Source organism: Misgurnus anguillicaudatus, chromosome 2 (genome assembly GCF_027580225.2).
Source record: "Misgurnus anguillicaudatus chromosome 2, ASM2758022v2, whole genome shotgun sequence".
In the NCBI taxonomy this organism is placed as follows: domain Eukaryota; kingdom Metazoa; phylum Chordata; class Actinopteri; order Cypriniformes; family Cobitidae; genus Misgurnus; species Misgurnus anguillicaudatus.
In genome coordinates, this window is record NC_073338.2 from 16,782,319 (window position 1) to 16,790,000 (window position 7,682).

Genomic DNA, 7,682 nt, shown 5'->3' on the forward strand with positions numbered 1-7,682 from the left:
ATAGAGCCATATTTTTATACTTTTAGATTTACTTTACCTTTTTATTTTACTTAGTTTTTAAAATGTAGTATTTACATCAGTCCCTTTGACTGTTTAGGGACCAGTAGCTTTACACTAACCCACAGAAATTACTATGAATGTACTGCACTATAATAAATGGTCACCTATTACTGGTAGAAATCTGTAGAAACATAACTGCATGTAAATGACAATTTCAGTTGACTGTTTGACATGATAAGGGTTAGAAGTGTCAACTGTGGGACAATAAAGAAACATTAACTGCACATCCTCTAATATCTGTGCCTACTGTGAAGTATACAGTAAACTGCTGTAGTGCATACTAGGACTTCTATCTTTTTAGACATATCTCTTTAATTTAATACTACTGTATAAGAATGTTTAGGTTTGTGAAGTACAAAAGATTTTTCAATTCACGTGTCACTACACATAAAGCAAGATGTGCAATATGATAAAATAAATGTATTCTCATTTTATTGAATTAAAATATTAAAATGCCATTGTAAATATTTTGTGGGTTCTTTGATTATTAATGTATATTGATATGATATTAGCACACAAGAACAGAGACCTTTATGGGTGTTCAATACAACATTATGCAGCAACAGTTTTTTTGTTACTAAAAACAAGTACTGTAGTTGAACATTTTAACTCAGAAATTACTTTTTCTAGGTGTGCATAGTCTCTACATTAGCAGGACTTTAGGCTGATAGTGAAAGTAAAGTAATGGCCAATGTACTGTAACCCATACTTGGAATGTGACCTCTGTAACCCATCCAGTGAAGAACAAACCCATGCACTGCAAGTCGTAAACACACACACACACCCTCCCAGAGCAGTGATAGACAGATTACACACCAACAAAAGACACAAAAGCAAGCAAATATCGATTTGCGCTAAAAAAAACCTATAAAAATGCAATACTGTTCAGCAAAGGAAGATTTCTTAGATGCTCGTACTGCTGCTAAATATTTTTTAGTGTGCTATCATTGTCAAGCTGATATTATATCTGATGGCTGTCGCTGTTTCAGAGTAAAGCACTGCTAAAGTGCATGATACCAGTAAAAAGACAATACATTAATGGTGAGGTCTTTTTGAGACTATCAAGAGCAGGGGTGCTCAAACTCAGTCCTGGAGGTCCAGTGTCCTGCAGAGTTTAGCTCCAACTTGCCTCCGAATATCAATTCCACACCTTTGTGATTATTTACCATTACAGCCTGTCCGAATGCGTTTCCAAGAGCTGCCTTTATGCCGCCGAAGTCATGGCCTCATTAGGCAGCGAGGCAAACAGGCAAATCTCAACATTAAACCAACTGTGACCTTACAGTCGAGATGTACGCTCCCCAAACCGGTGGCGGCTGGTCAATAGGGGGTGCCGCCCCCAAAGTTGGCCAGAGAAGAAAGCTACTTTAACATGTTACCGAAAAGTTAAATACATAATGCAAATTAATAAAAAATAAAATAATTTAGTTGTACTATTTTACTGTTATTCATGTTACCATTTATTAAAAAAATCAAAAGTGAGTTTGTTGTGTGTGTCGTGTGTGTGTCTGGGGTGTCACCCAAACGGTAAAAGCATGACTTGAGGCTGAGCTCTAATTAGCTAGTTTCAGATCTGTCTTGCGCCCCAAACCCTCCCACTTACGTTGTAAGCGAATTAATATTGTTTTTTATGTCTTTGAACTCATATGATTGGATCGTTCTCTGAGTCTCATAACCGCATTGCAGATTGCCATGTAACTGCTAGATACAGTACTGATCAGTGGAAGCAAGTAAAATATCTTGAGATGAAACAAAATATAATTTTATCCTTCGCAGTGTTGTGAGATCGCATTGTGGAAAGTCCTCTTTAGACAATGTTTTAGCAATTAGTGTGCCACTTTGGAAAATGTATTAAGTAAGAATGTGCATGTTACTGTTAGCAATGTCTCTGATGTAAGGTCTGAACTGATTTTTTTCTTTATGGCCTATTTTGTTTGTTTTCGCACTAATATTTGGGAACACGGGGTGACCACCAACACCTAAACAGTAATCAAATGGCACATCATTCAGTGTGTTAAATTTATATTAAAACATAAAAAAGTATAATTTTCATGCTATGACCCCTTTAAGTTAACTGTTTACACATAGTGTATCCTTACACTCTATGGGGGTGTGATAGAGATATACTACGGTATTAAACAAGCTGAGAAAACGCATAGACTGTATAAAACGGGTCAACGCTATAATGTTAATCGCTGACATGGCAGACTACATCTGTGACAAAAGTACATTGGTACACAAGTACACAATCATAATTTTTGTTTAGATGATTTATTAATGACTCAGCATCATCTATATTAAAAAGAAAATAATCACTTTTCTCTACCACCGGACTGTGTGTCGGTGGTGGCAGTGGACCAAACCACTGTGAGGCAAGGGAGGGCGGAATCAAAATGTTTAAAACGTTTTTGTTGTTGCTCCGTTTGCATTTGTATTGTTTTACTTCTTAAACAACAATTTTAAGTAAAATAAATCATTAAATTATTTTCAATACACATATTTTAATGATATTTTAGGGGGGACAACCCTCAAATGGGGGGTCCTGACCCCCGCGATTTCCACCTATGAGTGTTGGGGTTAAAGTCAGGGCTCAACACTCCAGTGTTGTGACTTTCAAACATCATGCATGTAGTTTGTTGTGTAGATGCAGGTGTGTTTGTCTGACAGACAGTGATGTGATGGTGTTAAAACAGCTGTCCTGTAGGTAATGGAGCATCAAGGGTTTGAACAGCAGCAGGTGAAAGAGTTTAACAATAACAAACTCTCATACAGAGATATTTATACAATATTTATTTTATACACTAAATATTTTAAACATCTAAAAAATGCATGTACACTTTACGGTATTTAAACACATACAATGCAGATATTTATACACATTTGTGTTTTTGTGTCCCTCATGTTGAGCTCTGCTGAGTCATTTCTGCTCTTTGTCATGACAGAAGGCAGTTGTTTGGTTCGTCATTTGCAGCTTTTGTAGAGGTTTGTTACAGTTTAGGCTCAATACTGTAAAACATTAAAGACAAAAATCAGTACCAAACATCACAATAAAACAAAAGCACAAAAGTACATGAGTCATCTGTTATTACATTTTTTTGATTGCTAAACGTCAGTGAGCACAACTGGAGCTACATATGCAAAACTCTAACTACAGTCTGCACTACTAACAGTCATCTGAGCTAAACACTTCACATCACCTGCAAAACTCACTTCAAACAACACAACTTTTAACACATGACTCAAAACGGCTCAGTGCAGCCAAACACAAAGCAGAACCCTCACTGAGATAACACACATTGAGAGGAAAAACACTAACATCAAACACCAATACAGAAAATACAAACTTTTCATCTTTACAGTTTCAACAATTTCAGTGACTTCATATAAAGTAATGTTTTCTTCAAAGAAAAGAGTGACATTCTTTCACGTAATTTATTTACATTTTAGAGGTAAATGAAATTATTCAATTCTTTAAGGTAAATGAAGTTTACTTCAATAGTCTGTAGTAATTTATGGAATTACAGTAATGAGAAAAAAGGTAGAAACTAAAAGTACATACTGTAATTCAAAGAAATAATTGAGGAGGGGCTAATCCTGTGTGTGTGTGCCTGGTAATTATCACGTTGGGGGGACCAATTGTCCCCACAAAGATAGCAATACCAGTATTGGTGACCTTGTGGGGACATTTTGAGGTCCCCATGATATAACAAGCTTATAAATCAAACAGAATGATGTTTATTAAAAATTTGAAATAGCAGAAAGTTTTTTGTGATGGTTGGGGTTTGGGTTTGGGTAAGGGAATAGAATATACAGTATGTACAGTATAAAATGCATTACGTCTTTGGAATGTCCCCACAAAACATGAGATCCAGAATGTGTGTGTGTGTGTGTGTGTGTGTGTGTGTGTGTGTGTGTGTGTGTGTTCCCTAACAAGTCTAAAACAAGACACCTGCTTAGCCTTTCAGCTGGAATTTCAATCAGCAGTGTTTGAAAGGCACAATGCTGAAATCTTTTCAGTTTTGAATGTGTAGTTCACAGTTTTGACAGCAGTGTGTTAGCATTTGAACAAAGTGCTGTACATCCACAGTGTTGTGCAGGTTGTGGTTAAAGTCATGGGATAAGTGTGTATAGTTTTGGAAACTGTGTTCAAGCAATGAAAAACAAACTAGTGTTTGGTCCACATGGACTGCTGCTATGCAGTTAGAGTTTTGCACATGTGACTTCAGTTGTCCCCTTGAACAACAAACGTTGGAAACCTTGACAACGTCTACCATCGCAGACTGGATTGAGACGCAACTGCGTTTTATCCGCGATGTGATTCAACCACAGCTAGGACCCATCACAGCCCATAAACGTCAGAAACGAGTGAGTAGAAATAAGCTTGCTTATTTGTGGCAGCATAGGAAATCAAAGGCGATTCAGATCATCCTGAATAGTAGTGAGTATATTGAGCCACTCACCTGTCCTTGTGATACTACATTGATAACGAGTTACTATAAAAATAAATGTTTAAGGCAAACATCAAGCAACGACCCTCTTCCATCTCCACCTTGGAATAATAGTTTGCAATATGTAAGTCCCACTGACTTTCCAAACTCAATGTACTTTTCAACAACTGAAGTAGAGACTGTTTTACATAGTTTACCAAACAACAAGGCATGTGGTATAGATGGAGTTACATATGAAAACCTAAAAACTGCACAAATTTGTAACACGTTAACATCCATTTTTAATGTCTGCCTGGAAAATAGGAGAGTGCCTGAGTCCTGGAAAGGAGCAATGATTTATCGTATTCCAAAAAAAGACAATATACCTAAGGATCCATCAACATGGAGGGATATTTCTCTCTTACCTACAATCTATAAAGTGTTCATGAAGTGTGTCCTGTCTCGCGTGCTTCCCTGGCTGGTTAATAATAGCATCTTGTCACCAAAACAGAAAGCCTATATTAATAGACAAGGAATGAATGAACATGTATTTTGTCTTAAAACTGGAATAGACGATTTTAAACATGAATCTTGTAAATTTTATTCTGTCTTTTTGGATTTTCGTGATGCTTTTGGAACTTTAAATCACAATGTTATGACTAAGGCTCTTGAGGAAATCCAACTACCTCAGGTGTTCACTGAAATAGTAAAGGATGTATATAGTTCATCCTTTATACAGGTTATCTGTGGAAAACAGCTAACAGATCCAATACCTCTCCAAGTCGGCATAAAAACAGGCTGCCCATGGAGTGCTGTGAATTTTGTACTCGCCACTAATGGGTGGATTAAGTGGTTGTGTGATTGTGCTCCACCCAACGTGTTTTCCCCTAACCCTGTACAAGCCTATGCTGATGACATCCAATTGGCCTCTCGGGAAGAGAGTGTTATTAAGAACATGCTTGTCAGAACAGACTTATTTACGAACTGGTCAGGTCTGCAAATTAAGCATTCAAAATGTGCTGTTTTCTACCAGAGACGAAGCGGGGGAAATCGTTGGTACAAATCCAAAGCTGATCGAATACCTGAGTTTACTATCAACACAGAACCGATTCGTGTGTATGACCTGCATGAGACGTACACCTATTTGGGTCATAAATTTAATATAGCAGGGGAGTGGAAGGAGCAGGTTGAGTACATGGTTACTGAGTATATTTCCAGGATGGACTTAATTGATGCCTCACCACTTCCTTTGCTCATGAAGCTGGAGGCCATTAGACAGATTGCCCTGTCTAGAATACAACATCTCTTTGCCAATGTCCACCTTATGAGTAAGACCCTGAGTCAATTGAATGATAAAACGGTTTCTTTAGTAAGAAAGTGGTTTGGATTGAACACTCATACTACTAGAGACATAATTTTCCAGTCTAAACAAGACGGTGGTCTTGGTGTTCCAAATGTGGAGTGGATATACAATGCAACAAGATTGTCACATCTTATTAAAATGTTAAACAATGATGACAATACTGTCAGAGAGCTTGCTAGATCCTCTCTGCTTCTGGACATGAAAAGACGCAAAGTCCCTTTGGCAGGAGAGGGAGAGTCAAGCTTTCTGGGTTTTAAGAGAAAATCTAATTGTAAGATGGAGACACATAGTGCTGGTTTCGGGGTCTGGTCAGATTGGCTTGACCGTAATGACCTTTGTGTAAAACTTGGAGTATCCCTGGACTGGGTGAAACCTGATATAGACACCATAATTGTTTCTGAAGATCTTATAACCGATCGTTTAACCTCAGCAAGGGCTATTGTTGTGGATACAGGATTTCACCTATCACCAGACAATGCACGAAGGTACCTTGTAAGGCTACAACAACAACGACAGCAGCAACACTGGATTGGTCTTAAACTACAGGGAAAGATTGCTTGTATTCTTACTGCAGACCATTCTGTTTCTCACTCAATACTCAGAAACTCTGTGGTTGATGAAGACATAATGACTTTTGCAATCAAAGCCAGATTGCAAGTCCTTCCAACTAGACTCAATCTTTCCCTTTGGTACCCTAATTCATTCTCTTCACACTGTTTGCACCATGATAACCAGTTAATCATTGAATCCCTGTCTCATGTTTTGAATGGATGTTATGCATATAAGGGAATGTATGTTGCCAGACATGACAGAATCGTTGACTTACTGGTTGAAAATATAATTCCATGTGTTTCACAGTCTACAAAAATCTATAAGAATGTATGTGTCTCACCTTGCATGTTCAAACTCTGTAATAGTGTAAATAATGTGTTTTCAAATGTTACTGCAAAAAACCAGATGTTGTTGTTGTTGATGAGAACAGCAGAGAAGTGACCATTCTTGAAGTAGGTTGTACATTTGATTTCAGTCTGGAAGAAGCCTACCTTACTAAGCTCTTAAAATACCAGCCACTTAAAGACATTGTTGCGCAGCTGGGGTACAAATGTAAGTTTTTGGTATATATATTTGGAAGCTTAGGTAATGTCCACAGACAAGTGGTCAGAGGTCTGCAAATTGCTGGTCTCCCTAAGCCAAGAGCAAAAGCTCTTGCAAAATTTTGTTCAATTTCAGCAATAATTGGTAGTCGGCACATATGGAGAAGGCGTTGCTATTTGTACCCATAAACTGAGACCAGAGGCAATGATTATTGGATTACAATGCTTGTATCTAAGATTGTTTGTGTTCAATGAAATTTATTGTAAAATGTGAACACAAATAAAATATTAAAATGTGTTCCCTAACAAGTCTAAAACAAGACACCTGCTTAGCCTTTCAGCTGGAATTTCAATCAGCAGTGTTTGAAAGGCACAATGCTGAAATCTTTTCAGTTTTGAATGTGTAGTTCACAGTTTTGACAGCAGTGTGTTAGCATTTGAACAAAGTGCTGTACATCCACAGTGTTGTGCAGGTTGTGGTTAAAGTCATGGGATAAGTGTGTATAGTTTTGGAAACTGTGTTCAAGCAATGAAAAACAAACTAGTGTTTGGTCCACATGGACTGCTGCTATGCAGTTAGAGTTTTGCACATGTGACTTCAGTTGTGCCCACTGGCGTTTAGCAATCGAAAAAAACTGTAACTCACAACCAAACCGATTATTAGCCTCATTCACTTCCATAGCAGAAGAAAGAATACCACTGTACCGTATAATGTTTAAGTCTCAGTATAATTAAATA

At 37.5% G+C, this 7,682-nt stretch overlaps 1 protein-coding gene across 1 annotated transcript in view; it reads right to left on the bottom strand.

Moving 5' to 3' along the window:
* Positions 1-7,682, bottom strand: part of LOC129441882 (uncharacterized) — a 429,034-nt gene that overhangs the window by 219,457 nt on the left and 201,895 nt on the right. The window lies entirely within an intron of this gene.